Source organism: Sapajus apella, unplaced genomic scaffold (genome assembly GCF_009761245.1).
Source record: "Sapajus apella isolate SASKATOON/1434 unplaced genomic scaffold, GSC_monkey_1.0 scaffold31, whole genome shotgun sequence".
Lineage (NCBI taxonomy): Eukaryota > Metazoa > Chordata > Mammalia > Primates > Cebidae > Sapajus > Sapajus apella.
In genome coordinates, this window is record NW_022436971.1 from 8,205,878 (window position 1) to 8,228,451 (window position 22,574).

At 44.7% G+C, this 22,574-nt stretch overlaps 1 protein-coding gene across 1 annotated transcript in view; it reads right to left on the bottom strand.

Moving 5' to 3' along the window:
- VSNL1 (visinin like 1) overlaps positions 1-22,574 on the bottom strand; it is a 111,545-nt gene that overhangs the window by 38,892 nt on the left and 50,079 nt on the right. The window lies entirely within an intron of this gene.

Genomic DNA, 22,574 nt, shown 5'->3' on the forward strand with positions numbered 1-22,574 from the left:
AGCTAGCCCCTGACCTCCGGGAAGTTGAGACATACACACAAGAAACTGCTATCCAGGGTGACACTGAGCTCACCGTGGCCAAGCTTGGGGGTTTAGCAAGCAGATTTATTTCCCTCCATCATCTCACATTGCCTACTGCTGTGCTGCCCATCAGTGTTTGGAGAAGTATACTCTATTCTTTCCCTTTGTAAGACTTGGCACAGTGCTGCAGAGAAGTGTCGCTGTATCAAGGCTACACTATGCCATTTGATAACACCTCATGTTGAAAGTCACTGATTGGAGCTCATCAATTAGACATGAGAGCCCAACAGGAGCCACAGAGCTGGCTGTGGGGCCACCCAGAGTCAAGAAGCCACAGGGAGCCTGCTGGGCTTCACTCTTGTGATGATGTTCACAGTATGTGAGCGCCTTGTTCCTGCCACCACAGCCTCCCAAGGGAGAATGTCACAGGCCCAGGGAACAGCTTGAGTACAGGGCTGGAGGTGCAATGTTGCAGAATGTGTGGGGACCGTGAGCCACCCATGTGAGCTAGTGCACAGACTACAGCAGTGAGGAAGGGAAGTTATTGGGCCCCTTGGCAGACAGTCTAAGTCACCTTTCTACTCCACCTTCCCAGTTTGTCCTTTCTATAATAACTGTGCTTTTGTTCAAGTCTCAAGCCCTGCAGGGGAGAATCCATTCCCTGGCCTTTTCCAGGAAAGAGATGATAATTGGACTAAAATGAATCATCATGATCTTGTTCCTTGCTTTTCAATATTATTTCTTGTCCAAGTGGTATAGTTTAGGCCAAAGAGACAGATGAGTCAGTCTTCTGCAGGTGGGTGGGTAGAAGGCACTTTTTGGAAATCTTTTGATTTCCTGATTAAAAAGGACTGATGCAGCTGGAACCTTTTCCCTATCTCTGGCAGACTTGAATGGTAATGCGATGCCTGGAACTGCAGCAATCATCTTGTATTCATGAGGGAGAGACCAAGAGAATCGCAGAGATGTTCAGAAGTCATGATCCAATGTTAAACAAATGTCCAACTTCAAACTTCTTCGTATGTGACAAAAATAAACTCCTGTCTGTTTAAACTGCTGTGTGTTGGATTCAGTTAATCGTAGGCAAATATCTGAGACAGGCCCAGTGCAAGGAAATGGGATTTTTACCTTTCCAGAGGCAAAGGGAGTCAGAGGAAGTTTCTTTTGTTATTGTTTAGAATCAGTTTTACATGAACAGTGCTAGGAGCTGCCCTGGTTTGATCACTCTGCAACATACACATATATAGCTCAAATCATCAAACTATACCTCATGAATATAATTACCATGTGTCAGCAAAAAAACTTTCATAAAGAAAAGTAATACTCCATGCATTGTTGTGAAAACTTCAAGTGATAAAAAAGTAAATAAAATAAGGCACAAGGGACCCCCCTCAGTCTCACCAATCCCACTTCTTGGAAGTAAATGCTATGAAGAGAGAGGGGGCAGGGAACTATGTATGTATATTTTACAAAAATCAGATTATTCTGTACATCTTTCTATTAATATATAGTGCTTTACAACTGGCTTTTTTTGTTTAAGGACATGTCACGGATACAGGAGGTTTTGAGGAAAAGTAGGATATCATGGGAGCTGTAGTTAAGGAAGATGAAGACATTTATTTAGTAGTCTAGAAGCTGGCCAAAAACTACATTAGAGAAAACTTCTGCTCTCTCTGGAAAAAAAAAAATCGTGGGGGAAACAGAAGTATTGGTAACTTCCTAAGTGCAGGCACTATGCTAGGCATTCTCATTTAATTCCAAATCCTCTGTGAGACTATTCTCATCTTACAAATGAGGAAACAGAGGCTCTCTGAAAACTGGAACCCAGCTCCATCTGACCCAAAGCTCCTGGTCTCTCTATTTCACCAATGAGTGGTTTTGCATTTTTCCATAGTGTGGCCATCGTAACTGCCCACATTTTCCTACTGCTAAATGCAACTATTTGAATTCCCTTAGGAAAGGCATAATGCAAAGTGATTGCTCAGAGAGTCTCTTCCTGGTGGGCCCCACTAAGAAGACTAGATGCCCTGGATCTGACCCTGAGGGGATAAATGCCCTCCTTGAGGCTGGCCAAAGCAGAGTGAGTGAGGCAGGGACAAACTGGCATGGGTTTGGAGGAAAAGGGGGACAGCACAAGAAAGCCAATGGAAGTGCCATGTGGAGCCCAACGGGCTGGCTTCCCTGTGACTGCTGAGCAAAGGCAGAGGCGGCTCCAAAGTGCTTGGGAAAATGACAACTGGCAAACCTCACACTGAGGGGTAATGACGCTGTCAGAGGCACTCCCTGGTGCTAAGGGCTTGGAAGTTCTGCCAACAGGATTCATTGTGAATGTGTAATTTGCTGAACACTGTTAAGCCAATGTTTCCCCCAACTGGGGACAATGGCAGGCAAATGCCTTCAGTGCCCCCTCCTAAGAGCTGCCAGGTCTATGTTGCCATATAAGCAACAGTGGTGAGAGAGGCCCCCAAGTCTTAAGGTGCCCTCAGCTACGCCTCAGAGGGCCTTCCCCACACACTGACAGACCACCTGGTGTAATGCGCCCCCCCCAACCAGGGCCCTCCTCCTGGAATTCTATCCCAGTTCAGAGCCCAGTTTAAATCCAGCCTCGTCCAGGAAGCCTTTTCTGACTGGCCACCTCCCCATGCGTGTTTCCAGTCCTCAGCTCACTTCCCCAACCTTCCTGGACTTCCCTTTTAAAGGCAGCTGAGCATGATTTGCCTAAGATAGTGAACTGTCTATCTCTCTCCCCTTGACTTGGGGGCTCTTCTGGAGCAAGATCTGTCTGATTGCTTTCTAATTCTTGATCTCCCTACACATAGCCATTTAAATGGCAGAAGCTCTTTATGTTTCTATTGGATGAATAAATGAACAACTGTGTCATTGCTTATGGACAACAGGATGAAAAGGGAAAAGACGGGTGACTGAGATCTGGACCAGTGGGTCTGTGCAGCTCAGCGAACAGCTGGGCATTTTCCTGCATCTGGCCCCACCTCTTGCTCCAGGAAGAAATCCGGCATAACAACGAGTGAAGAGTGCTCAGCACAAAGAAAACATTGAACTGACTGTCCCAAAAAGAGTCCTTAGAGATTATTTAGCTCTGACATCTTTTGTGATGAGTAAACAGGCCCAGAGAAGAGAAACATCTCTTATGAGGCTGCATCGCCGGGCCAGTGGTAGGGCTGGAACTGAGGTCCAGCCCAGAGCTCACCTCTGTTTGCTGTCCTGTGGCCATAATTTGAATTTGGCCGCAATGGTCTCAGGGCTGTAGATACATGTATCATTCATCAAATGTTTTCCAGGAATTTCACTGTACTTTTTCCAAGTAACTTAAAACATTGTTTTGTAAAATTCCTGTTTCCTACCTCAATTAGTATTTTCCATTCACTTGCTGAATAATCCCCTGTTGAAGATTTGAAAAAATCACTCCTGCTGCTGATAGCTTCACACAGTCATACCCTCCCTCTCTTGTTCCATGAAATTGGCCTTCCTGACTATTGGTGGATAGTGATGAATTGTGGGGGAAGATGCCGCAGTATGAAGTCTGAGCTCCAAAAAGAGAGAGAGGAGAGGGGAAGATGGGAACAGTGAAGGGCTGGGTTTTGGAGTGAGGATGAAGAAGGTTGGGGATGGCCTAGGGAGTTAAGGGGATGAAGAGATGAGGTGAGGAGGAGCTGAGGAGAAAGTTGCCTCACTGCACTGGAAGTGCCTTGACCCAAGGTTGGGTATCTTATTCATCTCTGTGTCCCTAGAATTGGGAGCTGAGCTCTGGGGCTGACTTAGAGAAGGGCTTCGGAAACTCTTTCTTGAGAGAATGAATGCACTGTATAATGGGCACATCCACTCTCTGGGAAATGAAGGAACTGCTGTCACCCAGAGCTGCCTGTCTCCTTCTAACAACATGTTAAAGCCCACTGGCAACTTGGGATGCATTTTAGAGTCACCTTGGAGCTTTTTCAAGGTATAGATGTTTGTCTTACCTTCTTTATACTGAATCAGAAGAGGGAGGGATGGGCTTCATCAGGTGAATCCAAAATGCATACCCCTGTGGTTAGGGACTACTCTTTCATATTCTTCCTCCTTCCCTGGCCTCTTGTGGAGATGACTTTGCATTGACTGCTGGTTCATCTCTTTATCATACCTGGGTTCATCCATTTAGTAAGGTTTGATGGGACCGAATGTCTACCTGGATTTCCCCAACCATAAGAACCATTAGGCAGCATCCCACAATCAGCCGCAACCTCGGCGTCTGATGGAGAACTGATGGATGTGCATGGAGGCAGAGGGGGCCTTTACACAGTGGAGCATTTTGGGAGGGGGGCTTCCTGCTCAGCAGCTTTGCTGGTCAATCCCCAAGACAAGCCACAGAAATCACATGGCTGTCAGGCAGCCTCTGGGGTCACCTCTGCTTCCCTTCTCGGGGTTGAGAGGCTTCAGCCTCCAAAAAGGACCATGCTGCAAAGAGTCTTTTCCTGAAAGGAGTCAAACTCAAGGAAAGCCAGAATTTTAAAACACATCTATCCCTCTCCTCATTCCACAGTATGCACAGGCACATGTGCATGCATGCATACACACACCACACATGAGTGCATGAAGAACATGGCTTGTCACAGTCCTGTCCCTGATGAATGACAAAGTCTTGCCTTGCATTGCCAATGTGTGTGTGTATCATAGATTCTGATATGAATTTGAGAATATAAAGAAAGTCTCCTTAACAGCCTCTAAAATCTCACCACTATTACTTTGGCTTTCCTGATAAACGATAAATCCCTTAGAAGGATGTACACATTAAATATAATGAGTCACTGATATGTTCATATGAATAAATTGATGAGAGACCATTTGGGGGAGCAGGTTTGGGTGAAGGCAGGACAAGAGTATGGCAGTGGTCCATGGGGTGGGGATTACAGAGCAGAGAGCAGGCATGGAGCAGTGGAAGAGGGGGTGCTGGGACTGAGCTTGCTCCTGTTGTACTTTGAGCCACCACCGTTCTCTTCAGAGAGTTCTGGATTTGCCCCAGTCCAGGGGGGGTTGGGGAAATCCTCCAAACCTCCTCTTAGTCTGGAAGAAGTCTACCCTTCTACCAAGTTCAAGGCCCCTTTCCTGGATGGAGCCTATGCCCACAGCAGTCATATGTGAGTGCATTACCCCACATTTAGTGATGTGGCATGAGCATCCTTCTTACCTCTATCCAAGCTTTGTCTTTCAGCATAATCATTGAAATCCTCACCACAGAGCTGGGTATAAGGCATTGCTATCTCCATCATTCAGATGAAGTAACTGAGGCTCAAAGAGTTTATGTCATTTGTCTAAGGTCACACAGTGAGAGTCAGAGCTGGGAAATCTGAAGTTAGAACCTAGGCACAGCTTAGCCATTCACTAGTTGCGTGACCTTAGGCATGTTACTTTCTCTCCTTGTGCCTCAACTGCCCCATTTGTAAAATGGGGATAATAATGGTATCTAGTGCAGAAGGCTGTTGTATGAATTAAATAGTTAACATAGAGAACGTGTATAGCCTAGTGCCCAGGTCTACAGTGAATGCTACGTAAGCATTTGCTGTAATTATTGTTCTTGTTCTTGTTCAATACTGTTTCCAAGGGATCCCATCTCCTTCTCTGTTTCTCTCATAGCACATATTTGACACATAGTAGGGTCTCAATAAATATTAGCTCTCTTCTTTCCCTTTCCTTCATTTCTCTGAAAACTACAACTAGGATCAGAAAAATATCACAACTGCTTGGTCTATCAAGCAAAGATTTTTGTCTTCCTTGGGAAAAAGGAGCCAACCCTGGCACTACTGGATCAAAGCAAGCAGAGTTCAGGGCCTTGAACTGTGGCCCTTGCCTGGCTAGAGTTCAGAGGAGGGTTCCTTGGAGATGGATAGCCAAGTGCCTGTCATCTGGATGCTTCCAGTCCCATGTCACTGACACATTGCAATCCGCATCATGTTCTCTGTCCTCAACAGGGCCGTTCTGATAAAAGGCTGACTAATGGGCAGGAAGGGGAATGTCTTGCCAATGTGCTTGTTTCCATTAGATTATGGATGTATTTTTAGAGTGGCTGGGAAATATCTAGGATCTTGCTTTGCAAGATGATTTTGCGGACTAAGAGTGGGAAGAAATAAATCTTAGCAAGAAAAAAAAAAAGATTACAAATGCTTCCTGCTGCTGGGAGTTCCTTCTTTTCATCACCACCTGGTTCACTATGTTCAGATATAGCTTGAGTGTTATTTCTTCCGAGAGGCCTTCTTGGAGCCTCTTCCAGCACCACCTATTTTTCACAGCCCCTTGGGCCACATTTGTGTCACTGTATTATTATTGCCGGTCCACTTGATGGACCCCCTCATTGATTGATCTCTTTGACAGCAGGAGCCATGACTGTTGGTTCATTCCAGAATCTTCACCTGAGGCTCTTGTAGAGTAAATGCTCAATAATATTCAACAAATACATGGATAGATGAAGTATAAAGACCAAACAGTCATTCTGTATCAGTAAATCTGACTATGAGTGTGACTGCTGGCCCAAGCCCATGTCTCAGTATATCTCACCCCAGGTGTTTGTCCCTTACCCCATATGGCGCTGCCTGATGCCACTGCTGCCCTGCTCATTACCTGATATTCAAGTCATGCAATTAAATAAAGACCTCTGTTGCTAGACTGACACACAGAGAGAAACAAAGGCAGTAATTACTAGTTCCGGTTGACCAGTCAAGTGGCACAGACTGTGGGGCTCCACATGGGGATAAAGACTGGGGAGTGGGTGCAGAAAAAGGATAGAGATGATGGCAGTGGGGTTGGATAAGCTATCAAGTTATGGATAATGGTTTCTCTTGCTTTTAAAATGAATCCCCTCACCTATGGCATATGAAGTGATCAATCGGTGGGACCTTTATGGTCACAGTATAATTCTCTCTATTTAGACTGAGTTCTCTCAGTCCTCAGACAGAGCAAGTGGAGCAAAACCCTGGGGAAGCTATCAGGTCCAGCCCAGGCAGCAGATTGGGGTATTTTAGCACCAACCACTCTTGATAAGGCAGAAGCATACGGAGTGAGTCTGTTCCTGCTTGTCAGGGCCTCGTATCCCATCTGCAGGGAAGGAAGCTCACGCAGCTACACATCTTGCACTTGACCTTCAGAAGAAAGGCTGCCAAAATAAGCCCTCCAAACATGTACCCACTGGGCAGAGACTGCTAGCTATCCCCGTTATCCAGTCTTCTGCTCTTCCATAGTAGCTGACTTTTAACTGAACATGTGGCCACCCAAAATGAAAGCTACTTTCCAGTGTCCTCTGCAGCTAGCTGTTGCCATGAGATCAAGTCTTGGATATAGGCTGAAATGATGTCCATTACTTCTGGGTTTCGACCATAAAGGGAAGTGTATTCCCCCCTACTCCTCTGTCTTCCCCTTCCCACCAGCTTATGTGATACTGTGGTGAGCCAGGTGGGGTCATGAATCACAGCAACACCCTAGGAAGGGGTATGAAAAGAGAAAGAGACTGGGGCCTCAAGGACTCACAGAGCACAGCTACCAAACCGGCTTGGACTTTCCCCATGAGAAAAATAATCTTCAGTTGTATTGATACCTTGTGTGTCTCTGTTACACTCAGTTGAACTTTGATCCTAACTAAGGCACTCACATAAATGAACTAAATATATATATATATATATATGCACATGTGTGTATGTATGTATAAAATCATACACACATGCACACACACAGTCAGCCGGTTCTTCATATCTCCTCCATTGAAAGTTATGAATTCAATAGAATTTAGTCCTTCAAGAGAGTCATTCATTCCTTTGAATGATAAACACATATTAACATACATCCCTAACACAAAATAATGGGAAATCTATGACATCTTTGACATTGTAAAACTAAATGGTGAGATTGATTCTTGGGAAAATGGCCATTCTTGCCTGATATGTATTATTATAATTTTCTATCAGCCAGAATCTTCATTTACCCAGAGCTTTTGTCATCATTCTGGCCACTAAGATTTTTGTATCGACATAGGTGCTCCAGGTGTCTAATGCTACCTACTTCCAAATGTCGCCACCATTCCCTTATCCTGAAAGCCAAACAGATAACAGCCACAACTCTGATCGCCCCCAGGACATACCTTGACTCTTCCCAGTTGGTCTGGTCTTATGTAATCTTTCCCAAAGCCAGCTAGAGCCTCATCCAGCAGGTTACCCTGGCAACCCAGCTGTGTCATCTTAAAAGACGTCTCCGGGCACCAGCTTTGGAGCCTTTAAGAGATTTGACTGGGGCTGAGCCGTGAAGCCACGACATATTAGCTTTAACCCGATGTCATCATTTATCGTGCTCCTGGTAGACATGTCACATTTTTTAAAAGAACATGGATAAAAATAAGTACTACCTTGACTATGCCGTGAGATTTACTTAGAAAGCAGACACAGCTATCTATTTTCAGAGACCAGCTTTGTCTTTTATGGTCTCCCTTGCATTTCTTGTAAAAGAAAATCTTCAGTGTTCACATTTTTCTCTGAATATCTCGTTACAAAGTCGAACATAAGCAGCCTAATCTCAAGTCATCAGATAGCCTTTTCATACAGGGCATGCCAAGTTTTACAGTTTATCTTTTCATTTCCTCTTTGGGAAAATAGTATTTAAGGAAGCTCATTGACGACTCTTTTTTGCTGGTAAGTACCTCCCGTATTCATAAGAAAATTAGCTAGCTACTTGACTCTGAGAATGGGGGATGTTATGTTATTCGGTTATGTGATGTCGCATATTACTTATTTAAACATTCTGTATTGAAAAGGTTCGTTGAGAGTCTCTGTAGCTCATTATTCTTGATAACACACTTGAAATGTTTCATTTCTTTCACTTATTCTTTCAATTGAGTTTCAGTTACGCTTTGAAACAGTCCTTTACTCATTTGTTAATTTATTATATCATCCAACTAATTTTTGTTATTGAGTGATGGGGATACAGAGATAACTAAGACACAGTCCCTGACCTTGTGGGTAGCTGAACAAAAAGCCACAATGTCAAGGGACCTGTGCTATAGGGACAGACAGACATGCCTAGCAGAGATTGAGTGACAGCTGCATGTGATTTCTAGAATCTTGCTGTTGGAAGGGAACTTAAGAGGTCACATGGTTCAACTCCCTCTCTTTACAAAGGAAGACCTTGAGGTCATGCCTGCATCTCCTACTCACCGACCACTCTTCTCAGTCATATTGAACTTCATTCTGTTCCTTGAACAGGGTGTTCACTCCCATCTCTGCCTTGGTACCACAGTTTATTCATTTTTGTATCTCCAGATCAAAGTAGGAGGTGGAGACAAAAAAATGTTTCATGTCGTCTCACAAATACTCTTTGAAGGTGGTAGAGCAGGGATTACTCTTTTTAATAAACTGAGACTTTATAACCCAGACAGATTTGGAACTGGCCCACATCAACGTGCGCGCAGCAGTCCTCACCAAACTCAGGGTATCCTGGCTCAGTCCCATTCTCCTTGGTATTAAATGGGATGCTTTCTCTTGCAAGGAACACAAGACCCCAAGAAGAGGGGCCTCAACACAAAGGTTAATTATCCCACCCAGCATGTGGCCCAGGTCCTGTTTCAGGACTCATTCTGCAGCTCAGGGATGTTTTCAGTCCCTTTCTACTCTGCCACATTCAGCTTGGAAGCCGTATCTCCCCTGACTATTAAAAGTTAGCTGTTGCAGCTCCAGGCGTCACACAGTCACCACAAAATCCAGCATGTTTGTCTGGATGAAAGAAAAACATTTTCCAGAATCCTTCCCAACCCAACAGACCTTTTCTCAGATCCCTCCTGACCGGGATTGGGTAACTTACACATGTCTTTCATGCTAGATAGACCAGGAAAGCATGTAACTGGATTTTTAGCCTCTATTTTGAGAGGTAGGCCACTGCTAGAGGGGAAGGGATAGTAGCCATCCGGTAGGTAACCAGCAGTGTCTGGTGTCTCATTTCATCAAGCCCCCTTTCTTTGGCTCCTCGGTGTCAGGTATGAGGACGTAGGATCCCATAGTTTGTGGTCATGAAGTCTGCTTGAGAGGGAAGCTGTAATTCCTCATGGTGGGCTTCTCCAACCTCACAGACATAGCCCACCCTGGTTTGCTTCTGACCCAACTTCAGCACTGTCAACAAGGAGCCTAAGCTAGAAGTGAAAGTACCGTCAGACCCTCAGCCTCACTGGCCCTCACCAGTGCTCTGGGAAGCAGGTGAAATAGGTCATCCCATTTGTCTGATAAGAAAACTCGGAGAGTGAAGGACTCGCCTACAGCCAAACAGCTGGACAGCGCAGAGCCAGGACTCGGACTCCGTTCTGTCTTACTCCAGCCCCCAACTCTTCACTTCTCTGCACTTCATCCTAGAAGCCACTTGGACCCACATCGGGTGTTTATGTATTGACATTTTAAATCTGAAGACTGTAGGAAAGGAAAGCACACAAAACACTCTTATTAGTGAGGATGAGGATTACCTGAGATTCCCGTCAAGGCTCTCTCTACCAGGTAAAGAGCATTGGCAATGAAGTCCAACTGCTGGGTTTGAATGCTGTGTGACTGGGGGAGAGTTACTTAACTACGTTGTGCCTTAGTTTCCTCATTTGTAAAATGGGGCAAATAATAATAGCACCAACCTCAAATACCCTTATAAGGATGAAATTAGTTAATCTATGCAGAGTGCTTGGAGCGATGCCTGCCGCACACTAAGCATTCAATGAATGTTGGCTGGTATTGCCTATCCATTATTCATCTACGCATCTAGTCATCCTTTGATTTATTTTAGAAAGGACCTAAAGTATCTGCTTTTCTTTTCTTCCTGTTTTTTTTCTTTTTAGGAAAATTTGTATTATTTTAATTATTTTTATGGACAGAAAACTCAATAGTGTACATTTAACCCAGTTTACTGGCAAGTTCTTAAGCCTTTGCCTTTTTGAGCTTGGCCACAGTCTTGGGACCCAGAACACTGCCTCCCCAGTGATGGCGGATCTCCTCACATCTGTCATTGTAATTCATCCTGTTAGCTTCCACCAGCTTAGCCAAAGCGCCTTTGTCTTCCGAATTAACCTGTATGAAGGCGACGGTGGTGCAGGTCTTCCTGTCCCAGTCCTGCCTTCCCCTTGATAATGCAGTAAGGGACTCCCATTTTATGACAAAAGACAACCAGCTGGATGGGATCCACGTCGTGTGCAGTCACCACCGGCTGAGCTTTCTTGTTCTCCACCAAGGTGGTGACGGTGTTTACTCCTGCTGGAAGGACAGGTGGTCTCTTAATAGGGACATCCCCTTTGCCAGCAGCTTTCTTCTTGGCCCGGGCCAACAGCCTCTGCTTCTTCTCTTGCTTTGTTTCTGGTCTGTACTTGTGAGCCAGCTTAAGCAGTTGAGTAGCTGTTCGGCGGTCCAGGGCCTGGCTGAACTGGTTAATTGCAGGAGGCACTTAGAGCCGCTTACAGAGGATGGCTCTCTGCCGCTGCAACTTGATATAGCGGGGCCATTTCACAACGCGGGCAAGGTCTCTTTTGGGCTGGATATCCTGTCCAATGCCAAAATTCTTAGGCCTTTTCTCAAACAGGGGATTCACCAATTTCTTGGCCCCCTGCTTCTTCACGACAGCAGGGGCCGGAACCACCTTCTTCCCCTTGGCCTTCTTTCCTTTCCGCATCTTGGGAGGTGGGAGGAGAGCAGTATCTGGTTTTCCAAGGTGTTTTACGTGGTAAAGCCAACCGGCCTCTCCCCCTGCCTTCCCAGGGAGTGATAGCCTGCCTGGAGCCAACAGGAATTTGATGGCTGCAAGGGGATAACAGGCACCTTTCCTGCCACCTCCACTCCAATATCTCCAAGTGTCAGGATGCCTGGTGTCAAATGTGGTCCTGTCCCTCTGGGTCAGCCCTCAGAGGGGGGTCTGCACATGCCCCCAACACTCCGCCTGCGTGTTTTGTTGAGGGAAAATTGTATTCTCCCAGAGCCTTTATCTTGCATCAGTGTGACACCTTCAAGGCTGTTACCAGCTGCTGTGGAGGGGCTCAAGGAGCAGGAGCTTTCCTTCTCTGCTGGCTTTCCCCCGCCCGCAGTCACTGGGAGGATTCCCTGGCGCCTGCACTGGGGGCAGACTTTTCTCTTCCTCCTTAACCTCTTTTCACACAGAAGCAGTGGTGACTGGGTCAGCCTGATAGGGGTTCTGGGGAAGGCTGGGAAGGCTGATTCACATGGATTGGAAGCCAAGACAGTTTCCCTACCACCAAGGGGGGTAGTCCCCTGGAGCAGATGCTACCTTGAGGTTGTGCACAGAAAGATATTTGCTGCACAATCAGACAGCAATGCCAGCTTTCTCATCCCCATACTCTGTCCCCAGTCTCTGTGGCCACAGTCACAATGAGAAAGACCTTTACCATGTATTGAGCAGTTGAATGGCAGACACTTGTAAGGTAGATATGAAGAGCCATTGGGCAGCTGCAGAAGCAAAAATGAGGGAAGTGAAGACCATTGCTCTAAAACTCATAGCTCCCAAGGGGCAGGACCTGGATTCAAACTCACTCCCGTGTATCTCACTCCAGGGCTGCTCTCTCCACAGAGCAGCTGCATTTTCAGCTATTACTTAACATGAATTCTAAGCTGCTGTATGTGCCTCAGATAGAGAGAACCAAGCCCAAAACGATAATACATATAGCTTCACCACACACCTTGGTGCTACTTAGTAATAAAAAATATACACAGGAAAACAAACCACCCAAATGAACAAAACGTAGGACAACATCCACCTTGCACTGGTCCCTAAAATCACTGTGAGCCACAATGATAATACAACCCAATTGTCTTTGCTTTCAGACCGAAATGTTTCGAGTATGCTTCTTTACTTCAGATTGAAGTATTCCACCTACAACACTGGGGATCCGACCATGAGGAGCATCTGTAGCAGCCAGGCCCAGCTGGTCTTCACGGGAACACCATGTTGCTGTTTTTACCTGGAAAGTTGGTCAATCACATCTTTCTCAGCAAGTCATCACCAGCTTCTCTCTGTGGAAAGTGGCAGAAACAAAGGCCCAGGAAGGGCCTGCTCCCTAAGCAAGTGGAGGGTTCAGGGCAGGCAGTTCTGGCTGGGAACTGTAACAGGAAGACACCACAAGACTAGGCTTGTGGACTGGGGTTGGCCTCTGCCCATAGGGGCTGGCTAAGCGGACTGATCACATGAGGGGAGATTCTAACATGCGCCGGAGCAGGGAGGGGCCTGGCATTCCAAGATCAAGGCCCTGACCGCTTTGACATTTAATTTAATTTATTTATTTATTTGAGATGGAGTCTCACATTTATTTATTTATTTATTTGATATATAGGGTCTCACTCTGACGTCCAGGCTGCAGTACAATGGTGTGATCTTGGCTCACTGCAATAGCTGCTTCCCAGGTTCAAGCAATGCTCCTGCCTCAGCCTTCCCAGTAGCTGGGACTACAGGCATGCGCTACCATCCCTGGCTAACTTTTATATTTTTAGTAGAGGCAGTTTCATCATGTTGGCCAGGCTGGTCTCAAACTCCTGTGATCCACCTGCCTTGGCCTCCCAAAGTGCCGCAATTACAGATGTGAGCCACCACGCCTGCCTGCTTTGACCTTTTAGACAAGGAAGTTGGTCGTAAAGTAGGCCTAAATCTGTCTATCACTCCCCCAGTTATAATAGGACTGAATTTCACCTGTGAGGGGAGAAGCTGACCTGGAGTTCAGGGCAGGATTAGTGTCTCAGCAATATCAGACTAGTCATGAGGATGGAGCCACAAGCTTCGTAACAACCCTCAGAGAGAAACAGTCACTGGCCCAGGAATCCTTCCAAGTGGACACAGAAGAAGGAAGTATCAGTAAGACAGAGCTTTCTTCCAGCAGTTGCTCCGTGGGCCACTGGAGCTCAGGGCTAACGGATTCCTAACTAGGTGAGCCGGTCATTCACACACCCCAGGTGGGTCAGTGATAGCCAGATCCAAATCCAGATCACCATTTCAAAAGGTAAGAAAAGTCCAGTAACGTAAAACAGCTTTTCACTAAGAAATACAGACATGATTTTGCATGTTTAAGTCTAATTCTATAATATAAATGGGCTATTTCTTCCTCTTTGCTTCTATTTGCAATTTGAAATGGGGTGTCCTTGAACAATCTGCTGCAGAGAATAACTAATGGGACAGCAGGTCCTTCCAGCTTTAAACCCCCATTCAAGGGCTTCAGTGTCTGTATTCGTAAAATGGGGGAGGGAGTGTACTGAGAGCCTTCTAAAGGGCTCTTTCCAACCTTATCCTGAGGGCAGAGAGGTTGAGGTATCATCTGAGAGCATTCCTTCAGGATGCCACAGTCACAATAACCACTGATATCTCTCTAAATGACACCTGCCTTGCCATGGGAAAGCAAAATCCCAAGGTGTGGAAGCCATCCAAAATAATTTCACACCCTTGGGGACAGGGGAAGGTTATCATTTCGACCCCTGTGGGGTAATTGCTGTCTCTAATGCTGGTAGCTAGCTATGACTGAAACAGTATCACCATAATAAAATGCCTTGGAGTCTCACATGGGACCTTGTTTTCCCAGAACTCTAGATTACAATTGTCTTTTTCTTGAGATTTCAGACCCCAGCTCTTGTTTTCCACATTAATTCAAGTTGAATGCAGCCCCAATTGTATTGACAAACATTCCAAGTGGAAATAAATGCTTAGGTGCTCACTAAAAATTGCAACATCCTCACCAGCCCAGCCTGGATGACATGATGTATTTCATGTAATGTCTGTTCCTTAAGGAATTAAAGCCCTTCTATATATAGCTCTGCCCAACAAATTTTTAATAAAGTCTGCTCCTGACTACATCTTAGTAACAAACAGAATTTGAATCCCAAAAAACTGGTCATCCCCAGATCTTTTTTGAAATGTTTCATTGTTAAAATTATTTGAATCAGATGTTGAGAAAAGACAATAGTCATCTCTGTCACATTTTCTTTTGATAAAATAAGTGATGAGAGAGAAAATTCTTGATGCCACAGCCCAATGGACTGGTCTATTTGGCATCTGGAGGTCCTCCCATGGCCAGGTACCTAACACCAAGTCACTGATAAGCCTCACCTGTGCAAGATGATTCACCGCTTACGAAGAGCTTTTGTTCTCACCACGCTCCTATCTCAACAAGAGCCCATGAAATAAGCAAGGCCCAGAGTGTTCTTCTTCTTTGACAGGTGAGAAAACTGAGGGGCAGAGTGGTCTGTGGATTTATTTAACAAACCTTAAGCATAAACGACTTGCCCAAATTCACACGGCTAGTGTACGGCAGAATCAGGGGCACATTCAGCCTTCTAATTAAAATCATACTGCATTTACCTGTATTCAAGTTCCAAAACAGAATATCCTTGCTAAAAGTTGGGACACATGCAGACCAAAGTCTTGGGAACACAGGGCCAGAAGATACTTTTCTGGCTTTGGGAATTGGGGAGATCAAGAAATCATTTCCCAGAGAGAAGCTTTTGAACTGGTCCTGGAAAGGCGGCTAGAATGGAGCAACATGATGCGCATTCTGCTCCACAACAAGGTAAACTGGAGCACCCTCCAGATGCCTGCTCTTGAATGAGACCCAGAGAACACAGGAAGCATGAAAAGGTGGTGAGAAGGCTGGGCTGAGTGGTCCAGGTGTTTGTCGCCACTGACCACTCTGTGACCTCAGCCAAGTCTCCTGACCTCCCAACCTCTGTGGGTTAAAGTGGGGGAAATGCTGTCTCTAAGGTCGATTTCATCAACCACGGTGAAATCAAGTGAGCCACTGGTCAGACGGAGAGTGGTTAGAAGAATCAGAAAGGAAGGGAATAAAGAAGGCAAGGGAGAGAGAAGAAGAGCGGAAAGGAGGGAGTGAGAAACAAGGGAGAGATCTATGGCAGAAGCCCCGGAATGTACAAGCATTTTCTTCCACAGATTAATTTCAGGTTGTTGATCTCAGCAAGGCTACCAAGAGGTTTTAGGTTCTTTGTTTTGACTTTTGTATTTTTGTTTCAACCAAACATACTCGATTCCGTGGGCCTCCTGCCAACACAATGGGCCCGGGGGTTCTAAAACACAATAAGTCATTTTTAAATTCAAACTTAGTTTCAGACGGGCCAAAGGGTCCTCAGGGCCACATTTATCTTCTTTTGTGGATCAGCTTGAATGTCTCCTTCCTAATCAGCCCTCTCTGACCCTCCAGGCCCTTCCTTGTTTTTCCTGGTCCTGATCACAATCAATCCAGCATAGTAGCTATTCGTATGGGTATTTTTTTACCCTGTCTTGACTACAGGTTTCTGGATGGCACCAGACTGTCCCCTAGGCAGGGATTTGTGGTGTTTACTGCCGCAGACCCAGAGCCTGCACAGCCCCTGGCACATAGGAGTGCTCAGGAAGAGTGGAAAGCAGGGGCTGTATTTTATCCCAAAGGAGACTCCGTCTTTGCATTAGCATGGAGCTCTAGACAAAAGGAACCTTGATTGGTAGGCCCTAAATGAATCAGAAAAACACCATCTACATACTAAAAACTAGTTTAACAAAACAAAGCCTGGAAGCTATTATTTGTATTCTTATGCCAGTGAAGTTTGTTTGAAAGAAGAACTTAGAAGGAGATTTTTCTCCTTTTGTCTTGTGCCAATTAAGACTCAATAACTGCTATTACAGAACCTAGAATGTTAGGTCTGCCAATGGTTAGAAACACTTTCAGTGACTCTGATCTATTCTTGGGACTACATAACCTTCAATGAATCTGACTAAAGCTACCCCAGGAGAGTTTATATATAAAATTTTACATGCAGCTTCAGTGTGGGCGGAACTCCTGAAGCCTATTCAAACATACTTACAGGTTAAGACCCAGATTAGTGTTTTTCAAAATGTCACTCATAGATTTTGTCCTTTGGAACCATTTGGAAGGTCTTACTAAGAATCCAGATAGTGGGTGTCTAGGGTCCGTGCACTAGCAACCCTCAGGAGGCAGAATCTGCCAATTGAGCAGTCAACCCAAGTGATTCTGAGATGCATTAAAGTTTGAAAGCCGCCTACATAGACCAATGTTTTCATTTGCACAGATGTGAACTTAGATTCAGAAAAACAAAGGCACTTATTCAAATCCTGCAGCAAACAGTGCAGACCTTGATTACATACTTTATTTCATACTCTGTGAGACAGAAGTTATGTACCTAAAATCCTACAGTTATTATATGTTTGTGTACAACTTTCAGGAAGAATGCCTTTTATTCCACATAGTAGGTTTTAAAGCATAAGGGAACAATTTAAAAGTAGAATTCTAAGACTATACAGAGAATTACAGAATATTTTTATAATATCTTATTAACTAGAAAAATATTTCTTATTCTATTAAAATATTTTTATCATCAAATATTTAGGTGCTGATCCTGTAACAGCATTTATTCTTATTTTGTTTTAATCCATGCTCCTGGGTAGTTGTGTCAACAGAGTTTTGGTGAGTAAACTTGTATTTTCAATGCCTTAGGCCTAGAAAATTTCTCATTGAAGGGAATTCCACCAGTATATTTTGTTGTAAAAACAAAGGTGGCTTTGTGAAGTGAAAAGCGTTACTCAAAAATAAGATGATACACCAATTCCTCTAGGCTCTGAGCTTGCTCAGAGCAATTGAGGGCAATGCCCAATGAAGTGTCTGTCCCACAGAAAGCACAGAGAAAACTGGTCTCCAATGAATGAATGAACAGATGGATGAGATTGCTCTTAGCTAGAAAAGCTAGAAGTGTGTTTTCTAACCACCAAATTACAGAAGCTCCTCAGGAAATGACCACCTGGAGGGACAGGGAACAACTTGGTAGGAACTCTTTTGTTATATGCAAATATATTTTATTAAAATTCAAACTGTTAAATCAATGATGATCAAATTGGACTCTAGGGCTCTCTCACCTGTCTCAGGCACACCTGTCAGTGGCCTAAGGCTTTTCGAAGAAGAAAACTTGGAGCAATGACACAAGCTGAGCCTCAGGACAGTTGGGCCAGAGCCCAGTAGAACAACCCTTGGCTACTCAGCGGCCTCTGAGGACCAGATGAAGGGAGGCCCTTCATCTGCAAAATAATAAGCAGTAGAATCGAGGAAGGAAATCTCCTTTCGGGAGAAGGGGCATGAGGGTCAAGACACCAAGAGACTGGTAGGGAATGGACAAAGGCCTTAAGTGCTGTCTTCATCCTATCTGGCAGCAGGGAGCTGGGGAAGAGTTTGTGCTTAGGGGACGCAGAGTTCAGTGTCTAAGAATCCATGATGGAAATGGGGATGGCACTGCCTCATGGTGTGTCCTGCCATGACCACTGCCCCCAAACCCACCAGAATATATGGTAGACATCACTATTTGACCAGGGCACATTTTCCTATTGAAATTTCATAAAGCATCTCACCCTCCTCTGTGCACCATTTTGTGCTGTCATCAGACGTGGCCTGTGAACTGAAACCTATTTTCATCCTGGCTCTCTAAGTGTAAATGGGTGGATTGTCAATCAGGATAGCAAACACAACGTTTGATAGGTTGTGAATTGTTTTCATTTCCCTTCTTTCCTTTGGGACTCTGCTGTGTGAGGTGATAAAACAGGTCTTATTGTTTCCACCTGATAGACAAAGAAACAAATTCAGACCCGCCGAGATTTGGTAAATGTAACACAGCTTGGAATAACTCTCACATCTGTCAGATTCCAAATCTCATGTTTTTTTTAAAATAACTCTGTGGCTGCCTTTTCAATGGAACCTAAACCAACCCAAATGTTTCCTGATGAAAATAATCTTGAAAGTCATACTCCAAACATAAATTAAAATCCAGGAAATGGGTCAGGTGGCAAGAGGGGATGTGCCAGGCTGACTGCACACAGAGGAGGGCAGAGGCTGCAGTCAGTTTTGCTCCCTCAGTTGCATCCCAGGATGTCTCAAAATCTGCACCAAAGATAGAAGGAATCACTGAATGTGCCCATTCACCAGGATAGGGCTGTTGGCAGGATTCCTCTAGGTTTGTTTCTTGATTTCTTTGACCTTAATGTCATGGTGGCTAAGCAAAATAGCAATGGCACCAGCTTGTCAAGGAAGAGGACCCTGGGATGGAGACACTTCTTCCCTGCACATTTACTTGCTCTTTCCCTGGGCTGATTTTCTCAATAAACGGTGGCCAATTCTGTGAAAATACAGTTAAAATTGCAAACTTCTCATCTTAATTTGTGATGGATTGGCAATCAAAATGATTGTTGAAAATAGGAAATTCCTATGAGGGGGTGATCAGGTACTTGTCTCTTGGTGACAAAATGCAAAAGCTTTCTTCCCAACCTATCAGCAGCAATGCTGTGGTGGGGATGATGAAACAGCTGCTATGACTTCTGTGGCCAGAGACACAGAAATCCCTATGTGTGCAGGGAATTCCAGACATCTGGGACAGAAGGCATCTTTCTATCAGATGTAGAGGGCGCTGAGAACGCATGTGACAACAGAAAAGAAATAGGAATTATATTCATTTGCTCAGGCTGCCCTAACAAAGCACCAGAGACTAGGGGGCTTAAACCAAGAACTTTATTTTCTAACAGTTCTGGAGGCTGGAAATTCAAGAGAAGGTATTGACAGCATTGGTTTCTTTTGAAGCCTCTCTCCCTGGCTGGTAGATGATGGCCATCTTCTCCCTGTGTCTTCCCATGGCCTTCCCTGTGTCCAAATTCCCTCTTGTAAGGATACATCACATTGGATTAGGGCCCACTCTCATGACCTCGTTTTAACTTTATTACCTCTGTAAAGGCTCTGTCTGCAAATACAGTTCCATTCTGAGGTACTGGGGGTTATGACTTGAACATGTGAATTTGGGGGAATATAATTCAGCTGGTAACAGGCAGAAAGCTTGAAAAAGGGAAGAGCCACCTGCTGTTTTCTAAAAGGCTAATAGAAAAGTCTTCCTCTCATCATTGCATTAATTAACTTCTTGTTTCGATATGCCATTTTGAAATCAATCTCTCTGCTTTCTACTCTTGCCTCACCACCAAACATTTCTGTCATTATGCCTTGCATTGTGGTAAATCGCATCTTCCCAACTTGCCTGTGAAATGCTGGAGGGCAGGCAGGACGGTCCCGTAGTCACTTTTATATGCCTCCATCACAAGGCTGCCGGAGAAGCAGATGCACAGCCAGCACTTATTACATTCAGGCAAGAAATGCTTACCCACGCTTGCTCTGTGGCAGGCCCTGTGCTGGCCTCTGGATTTTACATTGATTGAAATGAGGTGATTGTATCTGCATGAATAAAGAATGAAGCCTGTATCTAACTGGGAGGGAATATGTACAGATCTGTGTTTTACAAATCTCACTCCGGCAGCTGTATGGTGGATGGGGGCTGGAGGGGGTTAATGAGGAGCTGCCCTGGGAGTCTGGCTGAGAGGCAGAGCTGCGCACTGCAGTGGGAGTCAGCATTCCTGTCTTTGAAGTCTGTTCCACATTCAGTTTGTGATGTTGGGCAAATTGCCTCATTTTTCAAAACTTCGGTTTTAAGCGCTTTTAAACATGTATCTACTGAAGGAGTTCCTTCACATTTGGGATACAAAGGTTTCTAAAGTTGGAAGACTGTGGCCCCTGGCCTTGCAGAGGAGCCACTCCTGTTAACCTGCTTCTCCTTAACCACTCAACAGAACTTATTCTTGAGACGGAGTTTCACTCTTGTTACCCAGGCTGGAGTGCAATGGCACGATCTCGGCTCACTGCAACCTCGGCCTCCTGGGTTCAGGCAATTCTCCTGCCTCAACCTCCTGAGTAGCTGGGATTACAGGCACGCACCACCATGCCCAGCTAATGTTTTGTATTTTTAGTAGAGACGGGGTTTCACCATGTTAACCAGGATGGCCTTGATCTCTTGACCTCGTGATCCACCCGCCTCGGCCTCCCAAAGTGCTGGGATTACAGGCTTGAGCCACCGCGCCCGGCCAACAGAACTTATTCTTTAGCAGCCGAGGTGACTCCCCACTGGAACAGGAAATGGGTCAGGTGGCAAGAGGGGATGTGCCAGGCTGACTGCACACAGAGGAGGGCAGAGGCTGCAGTCAGTTTTGCTCCCTCAGTTGCATCCCAGGATGTCTCAAAATCTGCACCAAAGATAGAAGGAATCACTGAATGTGCCCATTCACCAGGATAAAGACTGTGTCTTGCTAAATATTTGCATTTTTTTCCAGAAGCATTGAAAGAAACTTTTCTCATCAGCCCATCTTCTGGGCCTATTACATAATCCACATCTTTTTCCATGCTTCTCCCTTCTAGCTTGTCACATCTGCCTTTCTTTTTTCTGTGTACGTGGCATATTTCTGCTGTGGTTTTCTCTTGATTTCTGTCCTTGGACTCTAGAAGGAGAAAAAGACTGCCTGCTTTCTATTTGATGTAAGAGCACAGGCTGAGTTGGAATAAGAGGTTGCCAAAAATATAGACCAAGTTCAGAAAGTCATATATTCCCCTCCTGGAATAAAAAAACCCAACCTAAGGGTGAGATGAGGAGGTGGGAGATGATTTTGGCACCTATACCTCAGTTGTACCATAAAACGCCAAAGCATGCTTAATGTTTACAAGACCCCTCATCTTGAGGCTTGTGCTTTTTCAGGGCTACATGCTTGCAGCGTGTAAATAAAATAACTCATTTCCTTTGTTTCAACTATTTCTTCAAAGGCAATACGTCTCTCATCTTAAACAAATAGTGAGGAACGTGGCACACAGAGCACTCTTAATCATAGGGTGACAGCTTGCAGGGCCTTTGACAAATCTTGCTTGTCTGTACTTTCCTTGGGGTTGAGGATAGAGGTAGTTTTGAGGCATGGGTTACCCCTAGGTGATAAAATAGAAGATGTCACATTGAAAACTGGGGAGAGTGGACATCAATTGAGTACTAGATGCACTTTCTTGGCACTTCTATAGAAAAGATCTTGGCACGCTAATAATTGATTACTCAGATCTTCTTAGAAATGTCACTGATCGTATAACATGCACACTATTTATTCTGTTGATTAGTGAGTTTTTAATGATACAATAAGCACTTGCAACACCCCCCCCCAAAACAACAGCTATGACTTCGAACACAATATAATATTTAACCACAGGGCCATACTCCTATCCTATCCCTTGGTCTTCCCCACTTGAAGTAACTATTCATTTGAAACTTGTGTTCATCACTTCACTGCTTTCCTTTTTATTTGATTTTATTGCATTTATACACTTTAATCCTATAAAGTATATTTTTAAAAATTTGTGAGACTTGCTTTTTTAATGTCTAGTGTTGATATAGTTCAACTATTTTTACTGTTGTACAATATTATATTGTTCAAATAGACCACTGTTTATTTTCCACTTTCCCTTTGATGGGCACTTGGGTTGTTTCCCAATTTTGTCACTGTGAATAGTGCAGCTATGAGCATTCTTACACATGCCCCTTCTTGTACAGTACAAGAATGGAATTGCTGGATCATAGGCTATGGAAAATGTTCAGCTTCGAGAAATAATGATAATGCTTAATATTTTATACAATCATTTCACATACACATATATACATCTGGGTGATTTAATATTGCTC